This window comes from Lissotriton vulgaris, chromosome 1_1 (genome assembly GCF_964263255.1).
Source record: "Lissotriton vulgaris chromosome 1_1, aLisVul1.2, whole genome shotgun sequence".
In the NCBI taxonomy this organism is placed as follows: domain Eukaryota; kingdom Metazoa; phylum Chordata; class Amphibia; order Caudata; family Salamandridae; genus Lissotriton; species Lissotriton vulgaris.
This window is the reverse complement of record NC_141685.1, coordinates 862,012,580-862,039,575: the sequence shown is the minus strand read 5'-3', so window position 1 is coordinate 862,039,575 and position 26,996 is coordinate 862,012,580. Positions and strand designations below refer to the sequence as shown.

General features: G+C 45.0%; 1 protein-coding gene across 1 annotated transcript in view; it reads left to right on the top strand.

The window, feature by feature from the left end:
• LOC147748032 (cytochrome P450 2D15-like) overlaps positions 1 to 26,996 on the top strand; it is a 252,763-nt gene that overhangs the window by 217,602 nt on the left and 8,165 nt on the right. The gene's annotated exons all lie outside the window — the stretch shown is intronic.

Genomic DNA, 26,996 nt, shown 5'->3' with positions numbered 1-26,996 from the left:
TGGGTCAGCAAGGGTGCCTACTTTGATGGCAGGATTTTTTTGTGAGGAAAATCCTCAGAGGAATTGTGTGCAGAATGCAGCGCATGTCGAAAGTGGGAAAAACGCGGAGAGATAAGGATGTTTCTCCATGTTATGCCTCCCCTGGGGCGGTGTAGCATTTTGATGCACTCCCATGTCTACCACTAATGGTAAATCTGGGATTGCACCAAATTCCTGCCATGTGGTACTCCAGATTTATCAAGCCACGAATGGCCACGCAAGCGGGCCTTGTTTGGCTTGATAAATCTCAGTTAGGTTTTGCATTGCCCTAAAACCTTTATAAGTATGCCTTGCAATGTCCAATGAGATCAATATTTTGTACAATCTTGCTTTTGTTAAATGTCTTATTGAATGCCAATGAAAATCAGACAATGAAACAACCCTCTAAATGAGAAAATGTTTTATAATTTGCCTTTACTTATCATAAAAGTTAGGTGCTGTGGTCCTTGTTGACAAATGGACTGCTCCAAAGGGAAGGAGAAGAGAGAAAGATCAACTAAAGAGAGGGAGAATGGGAGGCAAAGAAAGACTCAACCATATATGTGTATGAGTGTGTATATATACACACATACTCAAACACACCCAAGTCTTTTACACAAACTCATATAAGAGACAAATTGCCCCATGTCTTTTTATGTCAAGCCTGAGCAGGCATTCGATGCTCATTGAGGGATGCTGTATTTTTTTTAATTTTGGTCCTCATTATCTACCCTGGTCATACCGATAGAGTCAAAAGGAAAGCGACCCACTGCCTGAGATAACTGGATAGGTAAGCCTGTATTATAACTGGGTCATCTAATCAGTGAAGTCACGATCTCCAGGACCCATAATCGGAAACCATAAGGGCACTGTTTTGCTGCACAGGTATACCTGTCACTAGATCGAGATCTCACAGGTCAGGGTATGCCAGCAGAGAGAAAAATCGAAGAGCACCAAAGGCAGCATAATCATTGGACCCAACAGGGGGAAAAAAAAAACAACATATGATTCAAGGTTGATTACATTTCAAAAGGTGCCAAAAGGCTCTCTTGTTTAGGTTCCCTGATCTCAATAGATCGAGTTTTGAGATCTGCAACATCGTTGCCTGGCAATCGGAAAAAGATGGTGGTATAGAGTCCTTCAATTTTTTTAAAATTTCTCTCCTGGCCAAAAGAATAGAGAAAAAAGAAGGTATTTGGGAAGTCCCATAACCCCCTCCATAACTCCAAAAATTACCAGTGCAGGATTTATCGTAATCTGGCGACCCAGGAAGGTTGAAAGTGAAATACATATTGAATCCCAAAATTGTGATAAAAGAGGACATTCGTAAAACATGTGTAAATCCGAGGCAGCTATTGCCCCACACCTCGTGCAGGCAATCAGTTGGTCTTTGGAGAATTTTGAAAGCCTTTGTGGCGAATAGTAGGCCCTGTGCAGGCAAAAGAGATGGTTTCTTCAGAGCCACGCTGTGTTAACTATATCCCATAATAGCTTTAAAGAGTTGAGCCCAAGACTTCCCACATCAAGGTCTGGAAAGGTGCTCCCCCAGATTTTTTCGGGCAGTTGGAATTCACCGTTGATCTCTTCCAAAATTGAGTGATACCAGAATGATATCTCCTTTTTAGCCGGGATTTTGTCGAGCAGCTGAGACTCCAGATGGTTACCACACCCTAGTGGGAATCTAGACTTAATGGTAGATTGAGCATGAGACCAACTTTCTATCTGTAAATATTTAAACCTCAAAAGATTAAGGCCTGTTCTGACGCTCAAGGATTCCCATGATATAAGCACTCCATCAACGAATAAATCACCCCAAACTTTCAACCCAACCTCTCTCAAAGGCAAAGCAAGGCTATCCTTGAGCCAACTGGGGCCCCCAGGTAGATCCCTCAAAGGAGCCATACTTGAGTATCCTAATTTTATGGAGCTGCTAACCATGGTCCATGTTCTAACCATACCCTGCAAAACCTTCAGTTTTATTTTTTTTTAAATTTGGGGTCAACAAATTTAAATAGAAACCCATCATGTGCTAACCTTGCCCCACTAAGCATGGCACTAAACATGCAACCAATCCCAGTGTTGGTGGGTGTTTTCAATACCATACGAGAGTGGGTGAGTTGAAATGCCTATGCATACAATTGAAGATCTGGGGCTGCTAACCCCCCCTTCTCTCTTCGACGCCTCAGTTTTTTCCAGGCATTTCTAGGAATATGTTGGGCCCAGATAAATGAATTAATGTCACTCTGTAATTCGACTAAAAATAACGGTTCAAAATAAAGTGTAATAGTGATCTTTGGCAATATGGTCATCTTTATAAGGTTAACCCTTCCCAAGATAGACAGTGGCAATGATGACCAGGAACTCATAAGTCTCCGACAATCTTTCGCTATAGCGGAGAAGTTGGTCTCGACAATTTTGTTAACGTCTTGGACGATTTCTATACCCAAGTATCGCATTTTTAAGCTGGGCTGGACCCCCACATCTAAATCATTATGGTTCCAGGTCATAATCTCAGTTCATAAGGAATTAACCTTGTATCCCGAAATGTAGGGCCAACTTAATAACAGAAGGGAGTGCTGTACTTAATTCTGAGGTAAAGATCAGAATGTCATCCGCGTACAGGGTCACCCTTTTTCCCATCCCCGTACCTAAAAGGCTTGATGTTAATATCCCCCTGCAGTCGTTGGGCAAAGTGTTCGATATATAGGGTGAACTGGAGGAGGGAGAGAGGGCAGCCCTGACCAGTACCCCTAGTGATGTTAAATGGGTCAGTTAATGATCCATTACCCAGAAGACAGGCTGAAGGGTTCTGATAAAGCAATCCAACTGCTCGGCGAAATCCCGCTCGATATTAAACTTACCCAAGACTCCGACAGGTATGACCGGTTCACCCTGTCGATGGCTTTGGTGGCATCCAGTGTAAGAACAGCCAGGGGCAACCCAGCAGAAGATGCAATATCAATCGCACCTATTAGATCATAAGTCAACTCAAAGAGTTGCGTACCTTTAACAAAACCCCTCTAGTCTTGATGTAAAATGCCACATGCGACCATGCCTAAGCTATTGGCCAGAATAGAAGCAAAGATTTTATAGTCCGCATTTAAGATAGAAATTGGACGATACGACCCGCAAGAGGATGCTGGTTTACCAGGTTTAAAAATTAAAGTTATTGACGCATTATCCCACGATTTTGGAGGTGACATCCCTTCCTGAAGAATCTGATTAAATAAAGAGGTCAAAAATGGTACAATCACCTGCTCTAGAAACCTATAAATCTCAGCTGGAAGGCCGTCAGGAACCTGCCGCCTTCCCGGACTTACTGCTCAAGATAGCTTTTCTGACCTCATCCTGTGTAATCGCTTGATCCAAAGACGCAGATTGATCAGAGGTTAAAGATGGCAAAGATATCTCATTCAGCCACTCACCAATAGATTCCTGGCTAATGCACTTATCCTCATTATAAATGCTTTGGAAAAACGATCAGAAGATTGTTCGAATATCATTGTCTGAAGAGTAAACCACATTATCGTGGGTGATTGAGCTAATGTTGTTCCGGACCTGATCGGTCTTGGATTTCTAGGATAAGAGTTTCCCTATACCTTCACTATATTGGAAATGGGCAATTTTGCTGGCCTCCCACCTTTGTAATACACGTGCCTTGAGTACAGAGTCCAAAACCCCCTTAACTCTGACCAGTTTGTTTTGTAGCTCTTGCGGTAAAGTAGGTGAGGCGGATGATTGTAAATCGATTTCCCTTCGAAGCCTGCCTATTTCAGCCTCACTTGAAAGTACCTTCTCTCTGTACATCTTCCTCATATGGGAGACCCTGCTAGTGATTTGGCCCCTAAGAAAGGCCTTAAAGGAGTCCCATACAGAACCTTGACTGGCAGTGCCAATATTAAGATTCATAAAACAGTTTCTTTCCTTTACCAAAAAAGAGATCTCATCTTGTCTTGAAAGCAGAGAACGGTCAAACGACCAACTTCTAGGGCCTGCTTGAGGGAAGCCTGTCATTACCATTGATATCGCTGAGTGGTCTGACAGATGTGAGGGGAGGTAAGTGATGTTTTTTACCACACTTTTCAGTGAATGACTGATCAAGACATAGTCAATCCTGGATTGATGAGGATATTTATAATTTCGAAATTAGACACCCATTTGTTGCCCAGACCTTATCCTCCAGATATCTAAATAACCATACTGTTTCATGTTGGCCAAAAGGAAAGACCTGGTTTTAGAAGGGGTCAAAGCCCGACTATGTGGTGACTTGTCCAGGAGGGGGTCAAGAACTATATTAAAATCGCCCGCAAAGATAGTGGGTCCTGGAAAAGAAAGCAAATAGGAAACAACAGATTCCAAGGCAGAAGGATCATCGAAATTCGGGCCATAGTATTCAACAATAGTAATTTTTGCCCCCGCAATGCTAACTGTGGAGATGACCCATCTGCCACCTGGGTCTGTTAATTTGGATACCAGTCGAGCTTTTAAAGATTTTTTAAACAGAATTGCAACTCCTCTATTATTCATCGATTGCGTTGTGGTAATAAACAAATCAATCCATTAATTTTTCTTTATCAAATCATGCAACTCTAGTTCTATCAAGTGTGTCTCCTGGAGAACAATGACCTGCACATCACAGTCATGAAGATATTGTAAGATCTTGTCCCTTCTGGGAATGGTGCGAAGGCCATTGATATTCCAGGAGAGAATCCGCAAAATGTTCATAGAATGGCTGCCTCTTTCCTACCACCCTACTAATGCCAGATGCAACTGGGGGAATCCACAAAAGATTAACACAACCATGCCAAAGATCACCCTATTACAAAAGAAAAAGTCAGGCACCACCAGGAAAGAAATGAGGAATTGTTTTAATTTTCCCCCTTGCAACACCTGCCCCCTTACCCCGTGACCCATGCTAACCCCCCTCCCCCCCCCCCGGGAAACCCTTGCCCTATCTATCCGGAACAAGTCCATAAGATAGTGCCCCCTCCGAGCACTCGCAGTATACTGAGATTTACAGGAGAGCCCAAGGTATCTAACAGGATTACAGGGTTTTAAGGTTTACCCTCTACATTGTGGTTAAAACTAGAGTATGGAACCTCCCCCCTTTTTATTTTAGTAGTTCTTTATTTATTTTTTTTTTTAATTTTGTTTTATATTGCTTTATTCCTACTCCCAGCTCTTCTTTATTATTCTCTCTAACGTTCCTAATTTCCTAATGAAAAATAGTTAAACAACACCAATTCATTTAAGAAAGATATAGTTGAGGCATAATCCCAAAACTGCTATCCCAGGTATCATTTTTAGTCAGAGGAGTAAAAAACTATTCTAGAAATCAGTGGAAACCCCCGCCTAACTTGATGGACCATCCTTATAACCCCAAGCCAACAACAGTTTGTCTGCCGCTTGAACTGATCCGATGTTGTGCATTTTGTTGTTGTACATGATCTTTAATGCGGCTGGGAACTTAAGCTGGGCGGAGGCACCTAACTGCCTATAGGCATCTAGTCTCCTCCCCAACTCCTATTGTTTGTGCAGAGTTGCCCTAGAAAGATCTGACCTTACTTGGAAAATGAAGCCTTTTCCACTTAAAGACTTCTGTTTAAGGGCCTGACTAAGGATCATCTCTTTAAGGGAGTAAGTGTGAAAGTTAAATAGGATTTTCCTAGGTTTTGATCTTTGCAGATTTTTCCTAAAAGGATCCCTATGGATTCTTTGGATATCCGTACTCAGATTTTCCACTGACTGTTCCAGGTGTAACGAATCTCTTAAAAGCGTGATAATTTATTGCTTTATGTAGGAGCCCTCACTCTCTTCAGGAACATTAAGAATTCGAAGATTGTTGCGCCTCGCATTGTTCTCAAAGGTCTCCATTCTCTCAGGAAGGGCAAGATCCTTTTTTTTAAGGCTCATGATATCCGCCTTGGTCTGGTCTAGATATAGTGAGAGTCCCGCTACAGTTTCCTACAAGGCCGAAGTCCTGGAGTTGAGACCATCAATTTTGTTGTCAAGGGACTCACAAAAGTTCCTTATTTCTGACTGATTGGCTGCAGAAACCTCAAACCCCTTTTCTGTCGGGGTAGAACTAGACTCCCCCTGTGGCCAATTGCCAATGAAGCCATAACATCCTGTAGAGTCTCCCCCGAGCTTGATAACTCTAGGTCAGCCAAAGTCTCTGGAGCCTGCAACGGCTGCTGTTGTAGGTCAGCCTGGACAGCCTGGTCCGCTGGCCTACCTTCAGCTTCTACCCCATTGTCGCACCCCTTTGTCACATTCAAAGCCATGTTGTCAGAAGACATACTGCACCGACCAGATATGTTACCCTCTAAATCAATTAAGGAAAGAGGGACAATAGAAGAGACGGGGGCAGGCAAAAGAGTAATATTGAGCTCAGACTCCGATACCTCTTTAGCCAGATCAAGGATTTGTGGGACCACCTTGAAGTAAGATCTTAGAGAAGGCATTATTCTTACACTTGTGCTTGAGCCTAGGATAGCAGCTTTAGTGACCTTTACTGACTTACCCCCCTTTGAGCGCTTAGCTTTAACTTCGGCGCTTGAAAAAGAGGAGGATTTGCTTTTGTTTCTGCCTTCAACTCCAGCGGAGCTATGGCTCAGATCTTGAGACCATCTTTTTTACCCTTGGTTACTACTGATGGGGAAACTCTCTCCTCATTTTCTCCTTGTATTCCAGTGTGAGATTTAGCCCATGCAGACACAGAGCCCTTCCCCTTTATGCCTCCAGCAGTGGAGCCGAGCCTTGAACTTTTGGTTGTCGAAGGGGGGTCACTAACACCCACAGTATATCCTTCTTGTGGCTTGGAATGAGCTTTTGCTTAAGCCCCTCGTTTCCCCTTCCTTCGTATTGCTGGCCCCGCGTTCGGTGATACTAAGCAAATCGGGACGTCTCTCTCTTCCCCCGTTCCGCGCTCACCTTGGAAGCAGAATCTTACTCCGTCTGTTGCCCTTGAAGCTCTGCGTGACTCACGTCTCCAGCCCCCTCAGTGGAACCTCGGGTGACCTGGAGAAGGCTCCGGATCCGCCGCCCCTTACGGAGCTCCAGGGCGGCCAAACCCCAATGCAGTAAACCTTGCTGCTGTCTCACATCAAACCAGATGAAAGAGGAGCCGCCTCCTCGAAACTCATGGAGGATCGAGCAGCAAGCGCCGATACGGGAAGCTGCCCCACAAACCAGGGCGGGTCCAAGCGGAGCTGCCACTTTGCTCCAAACGGTAAGACCCTGATCATGCAGGGCCGAGGATCCGTTACCCAAAACAACCAGCATGCCAAGGAGTCTTCATAGAAAAAAAAAGGCAGGTAGGTAATAGAAGTGTTACTCCTATCTCATCTCGCTCCTAGCACCTCATACCTTTTGAAAATAGGCAAAAAACACTGCGAGCGCCCGAACTCGGGAGCACTACGGCAGCTCAACTTGCTGCCGCCATATTTCCCCTCGAGGGATGCTGTATTAGAGTATGGACATGAAGCTCATCCACTTTCATCGGCTTGTGTCATTGTCCTTTGTAAATTCTGGCTCCTGATCTGTTAATAGGCTTAGTAGTCCCTCCTTAGTACAGCCTTGTCTCATTTTGTAACCTCCCATGAAAACACCCCCTGTTACATGTGTTGTTACTCTGTAGGTTTTAGTTACAGCCTCCGAGCACTATTTGGGTACATTTTTATTTTCATGCCTGCTGTTGCGTGCAGAAAACGCTCTCACCAATCACTTTAAAAAAAAATTATTTAGCGCTGCAAACCCTAGTTGGATTAATGGCAGCCGTGCCTTAAGTTTGTTAGTTGTAGAAAGAGGAATTCTGTGGGCGCCTATTCCGTGCACTTCCCCTTGCTCTGCCACTTGTTTTATTTTGCTTCTGCAAGGTTTGGCATCGCACAGCATGTAGGATGTTGAAGTCGTTTCTGCTTTTGAGTTCATATTTTATTTGAAAATATTTTCTTTGAAACTTTTAGTTGTGTGGTCAGAGTCATTCTGAGGGTGTCTCTTCTGTTCTGTGCACTCCCCCCACCCGTCCAGCTTGCTTAATTTTGCCCCATCATGGTTTGTCTTGAGTCGGCATCTTGATCTCTGAACAGTACAGAGGGTGCCTTACTCTTCAAAGACTTGTAGCCAGGGTGAATGGTTTTATTCAGTGCGTTAGGTCTCCCTCTCACTTCTGCTCCCTGAAGTCTCCTACAGTGTGTCACAGAGTCCTAAGTTAGTGGGTGGACCATGGCAGCGCTTCAGTACCGGAAACACTAAGCCACACCCCAAACTTGTAAATATAAATGGCATTACCTCATTTGTTTAAGGAAGCCCGAGTCATGGCAACAAGAAAATAAGTATTTATAATGCAATAGGTCTTGCATTTGTGAGAGTTAGAGTTATTGGAGTTGTAAATGATAACGTTTTTTTACCTATGTGTTTTGTTTGGAGTCTAGTGGATGTATGTGGTGTGGAATGGAATCATGTGAGTTGTATTTGAATTGTAAGTTGTGGAACTGTGTGTTGTTTGGTGTATTTCAAAAGTGAAACTATGTGGCAAGGTGAATTGGTTGTGGTGAGAGCTGCAGAGAATAGACAGAAATGAAGAATGAGAGGGATCGATAGCTTGTGTAAGAAGCAGGTATTGAACTTGAGACTGAGGAGCAGATATAGTGTGTCAGATGGATAGAAAGAATGCATAAAGACAGAGGCTTTGTGTATGCAGAAGACACCCTAAGAAGAGAAGGAAAGTGTGGGTTTGAGGGATGGAAACAATGACAATTTACGGGATCAAAACTGTGCTTGAAGACCTGAAGTTAACCACATGAGAGAGGTGGGAATAGTGCGTAAGAGAAAGAGAAATATGGGTGAGAAAGAGTTTGAGAGACAGAGATACAGGGACAAGTGGAAGGGGCTCCTGGGGCGAGATGAGAGGTAGACTAGTGCACATTGTGAAGAATTAAAAAAAGTTAACGTTTGAATAGGCAGTATAAAGAGGAGACAGGTAGTGTGAGTGAGAGATGAGAGAGGGCAGTGGTATAGAGAGATGAGAGTGGGTAGTGGAAGTGGGAGTGGAAGTGGGAGAGAGAGATGAAAGGGGAAGTGGGTATGTGGGGAAGAGATGACAGTGTGCACTTTGGCAAATAGATGCAGAGCACTAACAAACACTACCTGGTGAGCAGGAAGAATTTTCCTTACTTCAAATGTTGTCATAGTGTTGTACGATTTGTGTGTGTTCTGTATGGACTAAAATAAGCTCAACCATACATGTGCCCCTCGTAGAATGCTGTTGAGAATATATAAAGGCTGAATCGGTAGTGGATTACCGGTTATTGCACTATGACACACAACATTTCCTGTTTTAGAATCCAGTCAAAAGACATATTAAAGTTTACACAAAAGCAGGATGCCAAAACACTAGAGCAGTGCGACCAGTGCCGCTGCACTGGATGCTGATCTTGAGGGGGCACTGACCTAGGGGTGATGAGGGGTGCCAGGAAGGGCGGGGTTCTAGTTTAACAATAACTTACAATTTGAAAGCAACTGCTGCAGAGTTCCTTGCGCACACAACTTTCAGGCAGAAACAAAAATGTCAAGATAACTATTGTGATTGATGTTCCTGATGGAGAGAGAGAGAGAGAGAGAGAGAGAGAGAGAGAGAGAGAGAGAGAGAGAGAGAGAGAGAGAGAGAGAGAGAGAGAGAGAGATTGAGAGAAAGAGAAAGAGAGAAAGAGAGAGAGAGAGAGAGAAAGATCTATATGTTATGTGGATAGGCAAGTGGAGTAGTTTAATCAGCCTTTGCCAGGACTTTAAAATTAAATGTACATGAGAGAGGGTCTGTGTAGAGATGAGGGGCACTTCTGCGAGATGGTGGTGAGGTATTTTGAGGAGGAGGTCATGGTGAAGGGAGGCACAAAAAAAGACTAGTGCTCCGGGCGCCACCAGCGCTAAAGAAGAACTCACCAAAACATTACACCAGTTCATTAAAAAAAAAAAGTGTGTCCTGTTTTACCTCTCTTTAGACCTCCTAGCATGGAGTTGAAAATTTACTCTATATATCAGTTTCTCTACCAAGCCCCTACAAATGCACAGTTTGAAAGTTAAGATTGCTGATCAATCAAAAAAGACGTGCCTAATAGATTAAAGCTGCATGCCTCAGGATATGTTATATATTTCCTTCAATGTATCAGGATTGCACTTGTCAACCTATTGTCAACTTATTGGAGCACGTTTGGTAAACCACTAATCATACACTCATGGCCACTCATTTCCAAAGCAAAGTCTACTTTATTTATGATGACCTCCAGAAGCCTCGTTTAGATCTGGATGAGGAAATACGTACGGAGGCAGAACTAGTTCAGACCAGTCTAATTATTTTCCCGGCTGTCACGAAAGAGGAGATTTTGAACACACTTGGTTTGATAAAATCAGGCGCACCTAGTGACCCAGTTCCCACTAGAATTATGCATTTAGGGGCAAATAAAATTGTCTGCCAATTAACTCCACTTATTAATAAGGTGCTTGAGTCAGGAAAGTACCCTATGGCCTGGAAGAAAGCGATAGTTAGACCTATCTTGAAGAAACCCACTTTAGATCCTTCAGAAGTTAAGAATTTTCGCCCTATAGCAGGTCTTCCGATGGCAGCTAAAGTGCTTGAAAAAACACTGAATAAGACTCTTACTGAGTACCTGGATGTCATCAATCTGTTGGACCCGACTCAACATGGTTTTAGAACTCACCACTCCACAGAAACTGCACTTACGGTAGCAACTGAAGAGATTCGGAAGACTGTCGACAGAGGAGGCAAGGTGATTCTTGTCTTGCTAGATCTGTCGGCAGCTTTCGATACGCTAAATCACTCAGTGTTACAGGATATTGGTATCGGAGGTTTAGCCTTGTCCCTCCTGACATCATTTCTGGAAGGAAGAGAACAGAGGTTGGTTTCGGAGGTAATGCAATCCGAGGGCTTTACTCTCCCCTGTGGCGTTCTGCAAGGTTCAGCACTTTCGCCAACACTTCTTAACATATATATTACACCCCTGGCAAGACTCGTTAGGAAACAAGGATTTGCGATGGTATCCTACGCCGATGATTCGCAGCTAATCATCTCTTTAGCTAAACAACCCGAGGACACAGCAATTCGATTTCATGGATGTCTATTGGAAATCCTGACCTGGATGAACCAAGCTTATTTAAAGATCAATACCGATAAGACAGAAGTGATGGAATTTGGGCCAGGACAAGCTCTGTGGAATCCTATGTTGTGGCCAATAAGTGCAGGAAAATGCCCTAAACTGGTCCTTAAGGTGAGAAATTTGGGGATAGTTTTTGATACCCAGCTCAATTTTTCAGCGCAGGTAAATAGTCTTACATCAGCCTGTTTTTATCTCTTAAAAAACTGAGAAAAATCCTGCCATATATTGGCCAAGCTCTGCAAAAGATGGTGGTAGTGAGCCTTCTGCTGTCTAAACTAGACTATTGCAACGCGTTGCTTCTGGGAATTGATAAAGCCCAGGGCAACAAACTACATTCTTTGCAGAATGCACCTGCTAGGCTGCTGCTGAACATTCCTAAAAGCAGCTCCACGTCAAAGGGAATTAGAGCTCTCCATTTGCTTCCCATACAGCAACAAGTAGAGTTCAAGGCATTATGCACTGTTTTAGGCTCATAACAAAAGGGAATGGATAGCACTCCGTGGATAAGGTTTTGATTCAAATTTATTTTCAGAAAATTAGCAACAGGACGCGTTTTAGCTTCGCGCCTTCCTCCAGCTGTTATATATATATATATATATATATATTCGGTACGTAGTCGTCCAAACACAGCTTGCTCAGCCGAGCAGAAGGATGAAGCGGGACCCAATTGTTCAATGTGAATTATTTTATATGTATATATATGTATATACTAAGTGTATACAAGAGGTCTTGAAAGCTCGACCTAAAGAAACATGATCATGTGCGTCGATAACTAATTACCGTTGTTTTCAATTGCATGACAAATTAATTGGATCCAAAAAGATTCCGTAGAGATTGTTTTAGAGTGCGTTCTGCTTGAAAGATCCTTTATAAATCTCCGAAGGTACCATCCCGAAAGACACAGTATCAGAGGCCATCCATCTGCAGGAGTGGTTCCATGCATCTGCCACTTTTATATAAGGTGTAATCCAATTGGTGAAAGTATACTGCGAAAAGTACCATCTCTCAGGTGTACTCTGAATGCATGAATGTTTGAAAATCACCGTTCATCAGGGCTTGGCCGAGGACAAACAATAGGATCGGATCAAGAACCCAACACTGAAAACTAGCTAACTGCCACCTACCCGTCACACTATGGGAGTTTGGGGCTTTGGACCAGTTTGACACTAATGTAACTGCCCATCTATGAGACTTGAGACGCACAGCTCTACTCCTCAGCGGTGTGCACAATGGCACGTCTCGGGTGGTAAACATGCATCTCTCTGCAAGCCAGACAGTGGTAGACAGTGTGCAGAGGTCTCCTGCACTCCATCCACAAGACATTCTTCACGACAGTGCCCTGTCAGAGCAAAATATTTCAAAATACCTTGCTAGCTGAGGTTGAAAAAACCTCAGTGTGGCAAAATGTTTACAGGAGTCATCCTCACCTACCCCCCAATCCCCACAGCCCATTAACTTTAGCTACAAAGCGCATTCTCACGCCTTTCAGCAGGGTAGAATAATCAATGAAAGATTCAAGTCACCCGCTTTCCACCGACTTAGCACAAGGCACTGCGAGGCACCACTGACTTGAAACAGTATTTTGAGCAGGTATTTTGAAAGAAATGTTGTTGTGTTTCTGCAGCAATGGATGCAGGAGGTACACAGAGGAAACATTCCGCTGTTTTTGAAATACCAGTGAAATTGCGGCATTTCATTTTCAATGTAACCAAATCACTATTCCGCATTGTAAAGGTACATCAGCGCCAGGAACTGCAGAGGAAGGGGCCTCTTAAGATCAGACAAGCACAGTGGTTGCAAGAGGTAGAAGGGAAATGGCTCGGATTCCTTCTCTCTATAAGACTGTCTCTTATGTCTCTGTCTCTAATGCTGGAAAAGAGGTGGTCACCTTGAAGTTCAGAGCCTTTCTGTAAATAACAGGATCGTTTACTACCCTTACCAAAGTATGCCACTTAGGTGAAAATACAGCGGCCACTCATTTCAGTTCATCATACCTTATTTTGGTTCAGTCTGTTTATCACCAAACGGCCTTCATGGCTTTACACAACGTTTCAATGCATTTTTTTTCTGTAAATGTTTAAATATTTGGTAACTTTACAACCAGCCAAATACTTAATGTTATACTGTAGTCCCAATTCTGTTAAAGCGCTTTCATTTATAATAGCCCCAGTGCTAAATCCTTAATTTTGTTCCCAGTGGTAATTCCACATTCCTAACCGCCTAGCTACTGCTGCTAGCTGCTTCCCGTATCACAGTGCTAATAACTAACTCTTAGTCTTCTAGGCAGTGCTGCAGCTGTGTCTCTGTACCTACTGGTAATTCCTCATTCTTAGTCCTCTGGCCAGTGTTGCTAGCTGCTTCTCTGGTCCCATCAGTAAATCCTCATTCTAAGTCCGCTAGGCAGTGCTTCTAGCTGGGTCTCTGTTCCCACTGGTTATTCCTCATTCTAAATTCTCTAGGCAGTGCTGCAGCTGCATCTCTGTTCCCACTGGTAATTCTTCATTCTAAGTCCTCTAGGCAGTGCTGCACCTGGGTCTCTGCTCCCACCGGTAATTCCTCATTCAAAGTCCTCTGTGCAGTGCTGCACCTGTGTCTCTATTTCCACTGGTGATTCCTCATTATAAGTCCTCCAGGCAGTGCTGCAGCTGTGTCTCTGTTCCCACTGCTAATTCCTCATTCTTAGTCCTCTAGGCAGTGTTGCTAGCTACTTCTCTGGTCCCGTCAGTAATTCCTCATTGTAAGCCCTCTAGGCAGTGCTGCTAGCTTCGTCTCTGTTCCCACTGGTAATTCCTCATTCTACATCCTCTAGGCAGTGCTGCAGCTGTGTCTCTGTTCCCACTCTTAATTCCTCATTCTAAGTCCTCTGGGCAGTGCTGCACCTGCGTCTATGTTCCCACTTGTAATTCCTCATTCTAAGTCCTCCAGACAGTGCTGCAGGTGTGTCTCTGTTCCCACTGGTAATTCCTCATTGTTAGTCCCCTAGGCAATGCTGCTAGCTACTTCTCTGGTATTGTTGGTAATTTCCACATTTTAAGTCCTCTAGGCAGTGCTACAGCTGTTTGTTTGTTCCCAGTGGTGGTTCCTAAGTCTACGTCCTCTAGGCAGTGCTGTTGCTGTGTCTCTTTTCCCAGTGTTAATCCTCTTTCTTAGTCCTCTAGGCGGTGCTGCTAGCTGCTTCTCTGCTCCCAGTGGTTACTCCTTATTCGTAGCCTTTTAGGCAGTGCTGCAGCTGCTTCTCTAGTCCCAGTGGTAATACCTCATTCTTAGTTGCCCCAGGCAGTACTGCAGTTGCGTCTCTGGTCCCAGGGTTGATTCCTCTTTCTCAATCTTCTAGCCACTGCTGCTGGCTGCTTCTCTCGTCCCAGTTGTAATTCCTCATACTTAGTCCTCTAGACAGTGCTGCAGCTGCATAAAGGGACTTCAATTAATCACACGGTACTTCACCCTTATTATAATTATTTAAAAAATTGCAGCTGAACAAACGTTTCCATTTGTTTTTATTGAAAGTGAAATGCACAATAAACAACAGTGGCGCATTTTTACACTAAAACTAACAAAAATCTCACTTTTGAAAAAACCAAATGGAAGTGCATGCTCAGTAGCAATCTTTCACTTTATAATTGCATTAAGGGTGCAGTATCTTATATGGGTACTAGAGGTCCCTCTACAATTCCACAGGGACACCTAGTAACAGCCTTTGGTACTGCACCCTTTACTTGCTTTGTGGATTTTCTTTTTTTCCTTATCCTATTGTTGGGATATTTCTGGGTAGAAAAAATAATCTAACTGACATCATTTACTATGCCAGGAGCTAAAAGTTTTACTAATGCGAGACATATGGCATTGTAAATGCTTGTTTTATTTTGTTTTCTTTTCAGTGGCCAGTGCTGTGCAATCCTTCAATAAAACTCAAATTCACTTCTTTATTTTATGTTTGGACTCCATGAAAGTCCGAAAATAGAATTGCAGGTATCCTCCTTAAGGAAAATAAATCTGGGGATCCTGCAGCTGCCACAATGTGATGAATCATTTTAACCTTCCTGTGTACTGCAGCAAATAGACCTTTCAATGAATGCCCCCGTCCTCTGAGGAGTTTTATTTTTCCTCACTCTCCATTCCTTTGCCGCAGATTATTATTGGCGACGCTTGGTTGTACCAAAGCACGCCAGCATTGTGTACTCTTGCTCAAGATAAATTGTAAACATTTAAATGAAGGGAGGTGCAAAAATCACTTTGACATATGTGGGAGTCAGATTGTTCACTTATTTTTCCTTTTTTAGTCAAGTAATGTCTTTAGCTCATTTGACTTGAGAGTATTTGGATTGTCTACTAAAGAAAAGCGTAACCTGAATTTGATAGCTATTAATGCTTTCTACATTCTACTGACTGGTCTGCGATAAGCTTCTTTCATTTAAAAAAAATATGTTTACCTCATGTTACTGAAAAAACAAATTTTCTGAATTAGCACGGACACGTGATTCTTGTTTCCACTAGTAAACAATGCCTTTCCTGTGCCAATAACATTCCTTTATCTGATTCCTCATCCAGCAACCAGCACTAGCTTTTTCTCTCTCCTTGGACTATCCATCACTTGACTTCCGCCCCTTTTACCAGGAACGTCATTTTCTTGCCCTACTGGCAAACAATTCGGGGCAGATTTATGTTAACTGGCGCATCCCCAGGGATGCGCCAGTTAACATACGCCACAGTGCGCCACAGCTCCGCCAGCCATGGTGCGCCGCATTTATAATGCGGCACACCATGGTGCAAAAACGGCACAGATGCGTGACGCATCTGTGCCGGTAATGTGGCGCATTGCTGGAGTTGTGTCGCAAGAGCGACGCAGCTCCAGCAAGGCTCGGGGGTGCCCCATTTTAACAATGCTGCGTCAAGACCTACGCCTGCTTCAAGCAGGCGCGGCTTTTGACGCAGCATTGGCTTAAAAGTGACTGAGTGAAATCTCATAGATTTCACTCAGCCACTTTTGCGAGGCGCACCTGCCCCGGAACGCCCACCCTGCGCCGGAACGCCCACAAGCGGCGCAGGGCTTTACAACGTGACGCATCTGCCTAGATGCGTCACGTTGTAAATCGTTCGTAGGGATGCGCCACGTTTACGCCGCCTTGCGTGACGCAACAGCGGCGTAAACGTGGCGCAAGGGCCTCATAAATCTGCCCCTTAGATTTTATCACAGCACTAGTCAACAATGCCTGTCCAGGGCTAACAGGCAACAGCTAATAAAATGAGTTAGTTCATTTTCAGTAAAACACTCACCGCTGGATCCCACTCGTGACTGCCTCCAGGCGTGCAATGTGCTCTGTGACCTCCAGATTGGCCCTTGATTCCCTGTCCCCACCCCCCACGACTCCTGAGCCAATCCTCACGCTGCTACTGTTAGAGACCAGAGCTAGAATTGGCTTGGTCAGGGGCTGTCAGTGAACGTTACTAGCCCTGGGGGCTGTGACAGCAATCCCTCAGGCTCCTACAATGGAGAGCCTGGCAAGGGTGAGCATGTCGGGCTGGTCAGAGCAAAGCACCCGCCCAGCCCGACAAGCACGCTTAACCCAAAGAGGCCTGGTATTTATTGTCACCCATAAATGCAGCACCCCCCCCCCCCCCCCCCCCCACACGCTCCAAGTTGGCCTGGCTACCTTTAGTCACTCTCCTGCAAGCGAAGCTCGAGTCATGCCGCACAATAAGTAAACAATTAATATGAGGCCCGGGGGAACAGAGCAACAAAGGAAACAGGAGCAACGTCCCCAACGCTCCTAAAGAGAAATCATCGCTGATTCTGAACTGTGTATATGAACTGTGTGTCTTCTTTAGTTTCATTAGAATGCCCTTCCACTAACAGCACAAGGTACAAGCCTGGATTAGGGTTAAACTGAGAATTCAGCACTATACCCGGAAATCTGTTTAAATGCAATTCTGTAAGGCATTTTAAGCCTTCATCAGTGTGAACATTCAACATCAACTTAGGTGGGCTAGAGGCAGGTAGCCAGTGCTAATCTAGGGTTTAGGAAAGTAGATCTAGGGTTATTGCTGATCTTCATGCCAAGTTTAGTGAGCCTGGCAGAAATGAGCCTAGTATTTTACTTATACTGGTGCCTGAACATTTTTGTCTGATCAGTAACCTCTCTATTTAGAATTGCATTCTATCATTCGAAAAATGAACATAACAGATCTTGTCATATTACGTTTACATAAAAAAAATCCATGTCATTAATAAGGCTGTATAAATATAACATTTAAGTAACACCATCACCAAATAAATGTTCTACAATTCCTTTCTCATCAAAACTTCCCGATGTATGTTTTGGAAAAATATTTGTTTGTAACACAAAATATTCAAAAAAATCACATTGTAGTTAAACTTTGAATGACAAAAGGAACAATAAACAAGAGCCTGTTTCCTATCGAGCAGGAAATCTTTGTAGTTGGTGTTTATTTCTACTTTGAAGTAGATATCCCAACTCCCAGAAAAAGGACAAAATACAAAAATATCCACTCAAGCCGCCCCATTCAACTTTGAAATCTGAAATTGGAAGATAGATATAGCTGTTTGCTATGTATACTAAATCATTTTAGTATAGACAGGGTAAGGGAGTTACCCACCCAAGATAACCCCTGCTCACCCCCTTGGTAGCTTAGCACGAGCAGTCAAGCCTATCTCACATGCAATGTGTAAAGTATTTGTATATATCACACACAGTAACACAGTGAAACCACTACTGACACCACACTAGTTAAAAAAATTGAATTTCGCTACCTAAACCAAACAAGACCAAAATGGAAAAATCCAACATACACAACTCAAAATATGACTTTAAAAGGTTTTAGCAATTCTGTCTAACTATGGATGCTGGTATTTTACGCAAAGTACCTTCAAATGCGTCAAAATTCACTAGGCAAAAGAGCTGCAGAGGAGGGAAGCTTCGAAAAACACAGCGATGTATTGGTTCCTGAGTCCAGAGGTAGGCGATGCATCAATTCTGCCGAGGTAGAAGTGTTGGTTGAATCCGGAACTGTATGGGGTAAATGATGCATTGAAATCAAAGACAGTTCCGGACTGTGGGTGACATCTGAAAAACTGCCACACAGGTGTGATGCATGGAAATCTCGATATGCTGGAGATCAGTGTGGTGGTGGCAAACAGGCGCTGCATCAGTTTTGTCAGCCACAGTCCTATGATGCTTCGCTTCTTTCAGCTGCACAGAAGACCCTGCATTAGAATCAGCGTGGAGGTCTCGTACTTCAAAGGCATGTTGCGCTGAACTTGGGCTGTTGTTATTTCTACACCAGCTGACAGATGATGCACCTATTTCTTTCATCGCACAGCGGTGGTGCATGGAAATATCTCTTGCATGGTGGTGTTGCATCAGAATAACAGGCACTGGAAGGGTGATGCATAGATTTCGATGGTTTTAAGCAGCAGAACAACCTGCAAGGGCCTAGAGCTGGAATTGGCACCACGAGGCAGGTCAGAACTCCAAGCAATGGAGTTCAGGGATGCTGCAGATGAGATTGTTATGGTCCCGAGAATTCCAACAGAAGGAGACACACAAGCCCTTGGAGAAACTTTACAAGTAGGATACACAACAAAAGTCCAGTCCTTTTGCTCCCGAAAGCAGAAGCAGCAATTGCAGGACAATCCAGCAAAGCAAAACACAGCAAAGGGGCAGTATTCGTCCTCACAGTTCTTCAGCTCTTCTCCTTGGCAGAGGTTCCTCTTGATCCAGAAGTGTTCTAAAAGTCTTAGGTTGTAGGTGAAATACTTATTCCCCTTTTGGCCTTTGAAGTCTTTGAAGTTTGCAAGTTCCTGCCTTGCCTACCCTTGGATCCAGATACTCTCCAGGGGTGTGGAGACACCATTGTGAGAGGACAGGCAGAGCCCTTATTCAGGTGCAGGGAACAGCTCCTCCCACCACTGTAGTTCAGTAAGGGTCATCAGACTTGTGATGAGCCATCAGCATGTAAAGTTCACACTTCAACTTCCTTTGTTTGACTATCTAGAGTGAATATCAAAACAGGCCCCTGTCAGTCTAAACCAGACAACATTGATTCTATAGGCAGGCAGAGGCACAGGTTGATTAAATAAGAAAACGCCCACTTTCTAAAAGTCACTTCATCATAAGGTTGTAGAATGCAGACCATATTTCAAACGTTCTGTGTATTTTTAAAAACTCAAAGGCTTGTGAATGTTGAGCATGCAACCCCGGAGTACGCTCTATCCATGCGCACTGATTATATTAGAGTCAGATTGGAGCCTTGTCAGGTTCCAAAGCAGGATGCACAGCTACCAAGAAATAATGCATTCCAACAATTTCATCCATAGTTCGTCCATTTTATTGATTAATTCTGTTTTCACTCCATATATCATTCTTTTTCAAAGAAGTGCAATATTCAAACATTTTCAACAAACTCCAGGCTTTTCAACACAACACAAGGGGGTTCCCCATTCCTCGTCACATGATGTTGATTTATCTTTAAAAATCCAATGCATTTCAGGCATATATTTGCCCTTCCTCAGGGATAAGCTGTAATAAAACACATAACATATAATTGCCCAATGTCCATACCCACAGGTAGATTATGTTGCACAATTATGATGCTCACCCAATCGGTGTGCATCCTGTGCAACCAAAATAAAATTAAATGAAATAGAAATCGGATACACGAATTAAGATACAAAAATCCAAATCAAGAATACCGTGCTAACTTCGTGTTGATAGTAATAAAACATGCAATTTTGTACCCGTGCCTAATGCACATAGTGTGTGCCACAAACTATCTCCCCAAAAAAAAAAGGTTAGCTTAGTTAAGCTAAATCTTCATTGCACATATAACCAAAGTGACTTTGAAACCCAGTTACCTCACAAACAAGAAATTACCTTCAACCAAGTACACTAGAAGTCAGCTCAGTCAAGGAAGCAACAATGGTGCCATACCATTTAAACAAATCTCCTGTAATAACCGATGAGAACTAAAAAGGCTCTCACCTCAGTCTGGGTCTTGGGGGGCTCCCACGTCAGACTGGTGTCAATCCTGGGTTGTAGGGGTGCCACCTGGCCGCTTCTTACCCGGTGTTATAAGTACACCACAGACCCCTGCGTATCTGGCACATAAGTTCAAGTTCAAGTTCAAGAATTTATATAGCGCACTACTCACCCATAGGGTCTCAAGGCGCTTGGGGAGGGGGGTCATTTATTTATCAAATATCCCCGTTTTAAGTTCTTTTCTGAAGGAGATGTGGTTCTGTGTAAGGCGGAGGTGAGTGGGGAGAGAGTTCCAGGTCTTGGCTGCCAGGTAGGAGAAGGATCTACCTCCCATGGTGGATCTTTGGATATGCGGAACTGCTGAGAGGCCTTGACTGGAGGATCTTAGTTGGCGGGTGGGCGTGTAGAAGGTTAGACGAGTGTTGAGGCATTCGGGCCCTAGTTTGTAGAGGGCCTTGTGTGCGTGGATGAGGAGACAAAATGTAATTCTTTTGTTGACGGGAAGCCAGTGGAGGTCTTTCAGGTGGCCAGTAATGTGATCTTGGCGAGGGAGGTTCAAAATGAGTCTCGCTGATGCGTTTTGGATGCGCTGGATTTTTTTCTGTAATTTGGCTGTTATTGCGGCGTAGAGGGTGTTTCCGTAGTCTAGTCGACTCATACCCAGTGCGTGGGTGACGGTCTTTCTTGTCTTGGTGGGGATCCAGTGGAAGATTTTTTTGAGCATACGGAGTACGTTGAAACAGGAGGATGATACAGCGTTGACTTGTTTGGTCATCGAGACTGAGGAGTCTAGGATAAAGCCAAGGTTGCGTGCGTGGTCTGTGGGTTTGGGTGCTGAGCCCAGATCCGAGGGCCACCATGAGTCGTCCCAGGCAGAGGGGGATGATCCTAGGATGAGCACTTCTGTTTTGTCTGAGTTAAGTTTTAGGCGGCTGTGTTTCATGCATACGGTTACTTCTTTCATGCCTTCATGAAGATTGGTTTTGGCGGTCTTGGGGTCTTTGGTGATGGAGAGGATCAGCTGGGTGTCGTCAGCATAGGAGATGATGTTAAGGTTGTGTTGACGCGCGATGGAGGCGAGTGGACTCATGTAAACGTTGAAGAGGGTAGGACTGAGTGATGAACCTTGTGGTACACCGCAGATGACTTTGGTGGCCTCTGATTTGAAAGGGGGAAATCGGACTCTCTGAGTTCTTCCAGCTAGGAACAAGATGATCCAGTCCAAGGCTTTTCCTTTTATGCCGATGTTGCTGAGTCATTGTATGAGGGTGTTATGGCAGACAGTGTCGAAGGCGGCGGAGAGGTCGAGTAGAATGAGGGCCACTGTTTCTCCGTTGTCCAGTAGTGTACGGATGTCGTCTGTAATAGTAAGGTCTGCCTTCTGTGGAGCCTTCAACACTTCCCCGAGGTGATTCAAGTGATCCCCCCAACTGGAACTGAACACTGCAATGTCAACCGGTTAACAAACCTCTGAAAGGTGGCAGGAGCATTTTTCAACCCAAAGAGCATCACACAGAACTGGAAGTGCTCCTCTGGCATTGAAAATGCAGACCTCCCCTTGGCTCCATCGGTCAGGGAAATCAGCCAGTACCCAGACGTTAAGGACTATTCCCAGTATCCACATCGTGGGCACACCAGTGGGTAACCCTGGGGTCAAGGAAAACAGGGAGGCAAACTGTCCCAACAACTGGCGACAGTCCCGCTGTTCCAGGGTCACTGTTGGCGAGAGGTTCACACCTTCCGCAGACCCATCCTGCTCCTTGGCATACAAGAGGTCAGGAAGAGGTTCACTTTCTTACTCCATTCCATCATCTGTTGCCAGGAGCATAATCACTTCAGACCTCTCAACGTGAGGCTTGAGTCAGTTTGCATGCAGGACCCTCAAAGGGTTCCTTGGAGACCGCTAGTTCACCAGAGAGGTGATATCACTCTTGCGCTCCACCACCTCAAAAGGCCCAGTCCACTTGTCCTGGAGAGCATGCGGATCCACTGGTGCCATGACGCACACTTTCTGGCAAGGCTGAAACTCAACTAGATTGGCATTCAGGCCAAACCAACATTTAATTTCTTCCTGGCTGGCTTCTAGGTTCGCCTCAGCCGGTCTGGTCTTGAAAGAGAAGCATGTAGCTAGATATATTCCAGGGGGATTCCTGGGAGCTTCCTCCTAGCCCTCTTTCATCAGACTCAAAGCTCCTCTCATAGGGTGCTCACCCCATACAGCTATTCACAGGGGCTGAATCCCAGTACCTTCTGCTGTACCTACTTATAAGCAAACAGAAGGCATCACAGGAAGACGTCCCACTTACGCATCATGGAGTAAGTCAGACCCATAATCATGCTCTCAACCAACCCATTACATTGGGGTTAGTAAGGGGAGGTAAACTTGTAGGTTACACCACACTGTTTCCACAGAGACTTCATAAAGAAACATATGAAGTTGGCACCCCATCATATGCCACCTCTTTGGGGAAACCCATATGGGAAAAGATCCCCATTAATGCCCGGCCAACCACAGGCACCGTCATTGTTATTAGAGATATAGCCTCTGGGGACCAGGTATCATGATCCACCAAGACCAGGATAAATCTGTTGCCCATGGCTTACTCTGGGTCCAGAGGCCCCACAAAGCCAATGCCCACCCTCTCAAAAGAGGTGCTCCGAACAGGGAAGGGCTGGAGCAGAACCTAACATCTCCCTCCACTCTTGCTGCTTGCCTGGCAAGTCAGGCAAGTCAGGCAAGTCCTACAGTCAATAAGTAGAAGAATCTATGCGCATGTGGGGCCACCAGAAGTGGGTGACAAGCCACTCAGAGGGCTTTTTTCTGCCTCAAATGTCCCAGGGCTTCAGAGCCAGAACCACTAGGAAGGCTCTGAAGCCCTGGGGTACCATCAGCACAAGGACTGACCCAGGCTCACTACCTTAGGTTCACTATCCGGGAGACCATTCTCCCAGTAAATCCAGTGTGATCCTGACTCCTTGCCAGCTGCCTGGTGTGCGACCTGCAGCTATGGGCCATCAAGAGACAGGCGCTCTTCTGATTCTGTCAGAATTCCTCCCTGGTAGGATGCCCTTCTTGCTGCCAATGGGTCAGCTCGGGCGCCACTCCCAGTACGGCCACTTGCTTGCCTGTAGTTTCCAGGGCATCTCCGTCAAGTTATGCCTCCTCCTAGTCTGTGGGAACTTCTGGGGCTCTTTTCCCATGCCCCTTGCCCCTCCTCTTTCTGGCAGGGACCTGGGCAACTCTCTCTGGCTCCAGGTTCTTCTGATCACCCTTCCTAGCTGCCATTGTTTGAGTGCCTACAACTCCTGGCAGCCCTCGAGGTCTCCAGCCACACCCCCAGCACGCCGCGTCAGGAGGCGCATAAAGGGCGTCACTGCTGCAACGAGCAGTGACACGCTGTTTTTGCCCATACCTGCTTCTCGCCAACTTGAACTGTTGTTCTGCGCTGATAGGGGAAGGGTCCCCTCTACAAGAACTGCTCCAGGCTGTCGAGACCCCCCACCGTCGCCCTCCCGCCGTCCTGCTGTTACCAACACCCACAGCGGGACCGCCGAGTGGAGCGAGGCAAGGGGCTGCCTACAACTCCCGGCAGCCCTCGAGGTCTCCAGCCACACCCCCAGCACGCCGCGTCAGGAGGCGCATAAAGGGCGTCACTGCTGCAACGAGCAGTGACACGCTGTTTTTGCCCATACCTGCTTCTCGCCAACTTGAACTGTTGTTCTGCGCTGATAGGGGAAGGGTCCCCTCTACAAGAACTGCTCCAGGCTGTCGAGACCCCCCACCGTCGCCCTCCCGCCGTCCTGCTGTTACCAACACCCACAGCGGGACCGCCGAGTGGAGCGAGGCGAGGGGCTGCCTACAACTCCCGGCAGCCCTCGAGGTCTCCAGCCACAGCCCCAGCACGCCGCGTCAGGAGGCGCATAAAGGGCGTCACTACTCCCCCTCGCCGGACGTGAGCGGGACGCTGGGCGAAGCCTGGGCCAAGGGTGGGCCCGTCCTAGCCCGTCACAGACCGGAGGAGACCGGGCCGGGCGCACCCCCCTAACATTCAACCCAAGGTAACGTCAACCCAAGGTAACGTCTCGCGCTGCAGTCCTAAACCAAGCCACAGAGCATTCAACTATCACTCACGAACCACTGCGTATCTGAAGCCCACATATTCCATCCCACTTGGTCAAAATACCTATCATGTCAACAAGAGGCTCTAGAAGCAAAACCATAAAGAAAAACATGGCGACCACAGTTGGTCCCATTGAACAATTTCTCCATAAAGTGAACGAAACTATAGACCAAACAGTATTGATGATCGATCGCCATTTTTCATATGAGCTTGATCAAGCACGACGTTCATCTATGGGTGTGCTGGCACAGGCCCAAACTCCAAACGCCGCACTACAAAATAAGTCTACTTCTGAGATAAATGTTGAAATACATGCACTACCAAATACAGTTGACCTCTCAGTAGCCTCGCAATTGTCTAATTCACAATCTTCACAGGACCTTGAACAGACCCCCGATATCTTTGCTACATTGCAGCCAACACAAAATGATCTAATACAGTCAGATTCCAGAGGTATTAGGGAAGGAGCTATTCCCAAACACCAGATTCAAACAGAATCACGCCCTAAGAGCCCAACACGTACAACCGCCATAAACTCTGATCCTGAACCATCTTTAAGGGATCAAAACCAACAGAACATTCTTAACACAGACTCCCCTAACAACATCACATCCAACGTACTTATAATCGAAGATCACCCGAACAGACCTAATTCAAAACAACCTCGACAAGAAAAGTTGGCCCAATACTCGACGAGAACCACAAGTAACCCAAAGGTAGAATCTTCCCTACTAAAAGAAATATCGGAAATAGTAAAACACCAGCTACATCCTATACAAAAAAGTCTTGAAATAATAGAAAAGCAAATGGCTATATTAATTGCCACCGCCAAAACAACTACCAACTCAAAGAAAAAAGACTTTTCAGTCTCATTAGACCTTACCACCAATTCCGGTAAAATTAATGCTACCAATATTCAGAAGCAAGTAGCGAACAAACCGGCTACTACAAATACCATGAACAACATAAACACAAATACAAGAGAATCAGAAAAAACATTAACTAATCAAACTCTTCCTCCGAAAACCAAGCCCAATCAGGATAATGTAAAAATCATTACTGGTCCTCAAAACCTACCACCTCCAAACCCTATTACTGCAAAAACACTACCAGTAATTACCCCTTCTATCCCACCTGTATCAAATACTCCCCGACAAGACCCACCACAGAGAACAACCAGTAAACCAGAGCGAACAAATAAAAGATGGCCAAAAGTAGTAAATCTTCCACCGTAAGCAGCACCTTTTGTTGCTATATTAACTGGGGTCCCAGAACTAAGTAAAGACACAGATGAACCTACTTGGTCCCTACTAAATAAAGCACGCTATTGGCTAAATATCAACAGGCCCAATCACCCAAATAACATCACCAGAATTACTACGGTGAGAAGGGTCTCCTGGATAGGCCACCAGCCTAAATCAATTCACGGTGATTGCATAATAGTTAACTTTGAAAACCCACGAGCAGTGGACTACATCTGTTCCTGGGACAGCCCAGAAAATAACGAAGGAATAAATGTTAAACGTTTATCCTTCTTCTATCCTCGACAAATCCATCGTTTCGAGGACCCCAACTGGCCATCAAACTGGTCATGGAGTCAACCCGATCAAGGACCAAGAAACTGGAAACAGGGCGACAGGGGTCAGGGAAATTACCAAAGGCACCAACCGCAGGGAGATTGGGGATACGACCACAGAGAACAAGGTGACTGGAACAATTATGGCAGGAGGATGTATCAGCACCAGTATAGAGAACCCTGGACCAGAATCCCAACTTTCAATCACCACAGTTGCCTAGACATGGTCGACTGACCATCATCACAGCTTTATACATCAACCCTTCTGCTCAGTCCTAGAGTACAACTACTTCCCTCAACAAATAAACTAAAGAGCAAGATGTCTGACAAGGTCCAAAGCTTACAAAAAGACAGGAAAGATGACCAGAGCCAAGCTATCCCAGAAACCACAACTCAAAATGCAAGCAGTCAGACCAAAGATCGTCCTCACCACCGCAAATTTGTCTCCAGACAGCAGTCTACGCTATTTCCTCCCTCAGACAAACTAGACGAGGTAACTTTGAACATAGACCCTCCAAATTCTATAGTAGAAGCTGAACTACCTGAACTGCCGCCCCAATCTGTTAACTCCAGCACAGATGTCGAGAGGAATATGCTATTCTGGAACGTGGCGGGTCTAGCATCTAAGCACCTCGAAAAAACCTTTTTAGACCGGGTCCACACAAACGACTTAATTTGTCTTCAGGAGACATGGCTGAATGATCCAATTCACCTGGTGGGATTCAGAACATACTTCTCCCAAGCAACAAAATCACACTCAGGGAGAAGCAAAGGGGGCCTAATTACATACATCTCCAATCTTTGGCCCTGTCAGGAAACAACGCCTATAGCACTCCACCAGAATTATCAGATCATCAATATAAAAGTATCAAACCAAGTCATTTACACTATAATAAACTTATACAACAACATGAGCCTGACAGAATTAACCAAAGCTCTAAGTGAAATTAGCGATGTAACAAATGAGCTAAAAATCAAATACGCCAAAGTCACTCACTCAATAATCTGGGGCGGAGACTTCAACCTCCATATAAGTAACAAAAGCGACACCCCTATATGCGGGATCACAGACGATCAAGAAAACCCTATAACTCATTTTTCTCATACAGAG